Source organism: Hyposmocoma kahamanoa, unplaced genomic scaffold (assembly GCF_003589595.1).
Source record: "Hyposmocoma kahamanoa isolate Upper Pololo Valley unplaced genomic scaffold, ASM358959v1 265, whole genome shotgun sequence".
Taxonomy (NCBI): domain Eukaryota; kingdom Metazoa; phylum Arthropoda; class Insecta; order Lepidoptera; family Cosmopterigidae; genus Hyposmocoma; species Hyposmocoma kahamanoa.
Window position 1 is genome coordinate 22825 of NW_020653767.1, and position 2215 is coordinate 25039.

Genomic DNA, 2215 nt, shown 5'->3' on the forward strand with positions numbered 1-2215 from the left:
ACCATTTGATAACTCTATGTAGTGCTTCATTTATTTCCATTTCAAAGTTGTCTCTATCATAGCATTTTAACATAAGGGTGGTGTCGTCTGCGAACAGTATGCTTTCGTGGTCTATAGCGTTTGGAAGATCATTTATGTATAGACTGAAAAGAACCGGTCCTAAAATACTTCCTTGTGGAATGCCGCTGTTTTTGGTTTCATAATTAGAGTAATACGTTTGTTTTATGCGACCCTTGTGACTTTCACAAATTTCATTTATTGTCGTGCTCTGCGTCCTATCTTTTAAGTAATTCTTAATCCAAACGCTGTGCCTTTGATTCCATATTTTTTTAATTTTATTAAAAGTTTAGAATGATTTACATAATCAAATGCCTTGCTCATATCAAGAAAAAGTGATGATACTTTTTGTTATAATCGTTAGAAAGTCATAGCAAGCAAGTGTCGTGGATGGAGTATGTTATACTTTTCTAAAAAGCTATTTAGTCTAATTAAAAAAGCTTTCTCAAATATTTTCGATAGAATAGGTCTCAGAGTAATAGGTCTGTAATTGTTTGAATCTAAAATGTCACCTTTTTTATGTATCGGTTTAACACTTTTCAATTTTTTTGGAAATATTCCTTCCACAAACGAAAGATTAATAATATGTGCAAGGGGATAGCAGATGTGTGAAGCGCACAGTTTTATAATTTTCATATTTATTTCGTCAAAGCCACAAGATTTACTAATTTTTAATGACATTATTATATTGTAAATTTCTTTTTCAGTAACTGGTGTCAAGAATATTGAATTAAATGTACATTGAATGTCTAATGTCATGTGATTTCGAGTCAAGTTGAAATTACTAGCTAAATTTAAAAAATAGTATTAAAAATATTACAAAAGTCAACAGGATTATGATATGTATGTGTACGGGTCACGTACAAGATTTAGACGCTGAGTTTGCGCTCTACTTTACGTGAATCGACTGATTCACATTTTATTATAATTTAGTTGATTTAATAACTCTGTCGCAATCGGTCACATAAGCATCCATATAATAACTTGTATTTAAACAAAAATAAAACTTTACGATTGTACGTCAACTCTATAACTTAACTAACTACAAACTACAACTAACTTAACTACCTACAATCAAGACGTCAAATCCCATACATTTTGGTCCTTCGAGCCTTTAAGGATTTTCATCGTTTCGGGTTTCTTTGTGACGTTAGCGAATCGGTGCGGTTGGCCTCCCACAAGCGGGTCTCACCGACTGCATTGAGAAGGCGCATATAACGTCATAGAGGATCGGGAGCCGTGAAAAAACGAGATTTGTGAAACTTCACGATCTTCAAGAACTAGTGAACCTACGGAGACACGTGCCAAAGGATTTCATTCAACTTTCAACTGTACATTTAACTTAAACTTACTACTTATATACTACATTAAACAACAACTTAACTAACTATTAACTATAACTATGGCAACTGACGTCTCAGAACTTATTGCCAACCAGGAATCAATTTTCCTAGCACTGAAGCAAGTATGTGGAAACTACAGGAAAGACAGTCCCTCGAGGAAAACGCTGGAGTACCTGGAGGAACGTCTACATCTCCTTAACTCTAGCTGGGAGAAGTTTGTGGGCTACCACATGAAATTAGTGAAAACAGGACTAACGGACATCCAATACTTCCGGGATGACGTATACGCGAAGATGAAAGCATTGTATGAAGAAGTGTTGCAAGACATGCTCCAACGAAAGGCGGTGTTGACTTCGAAAACTACAAGTAAGTCGGAAAAAACATCTACCTCTGAGCATACAACATCAACTACTTCGAAATTTAATTTTGAAGAAGTTAAATTCGACGTACCACCTTGCGAAACAACTGAAACTAAAGAAAGGCAGCAAGAAATGTTACGGCAACAATATTGTAATTTTAGAGCTTTCGAACGCATTGTGGAGAAAACTTATATAGAAAAAATCACGGAGAAATGGGAGCTTGAAGATGCCTTGAAAATTTTAAAAAACAAGTGGGAAAATATAGAAAAAATACACTGGGAACTAGATTACATACTACAAGATGATAATTCAACTTACAAACTGAAATATGAAGCCTTAGAGAACGTCTACGATGTTTTACGTAAAGAATTAAACCACAAAATATGGAACAACTCACATTACCAACAATCTACGCCTAAGATTGTCATTCCCGACTTCTATGGGAACTACAATCAG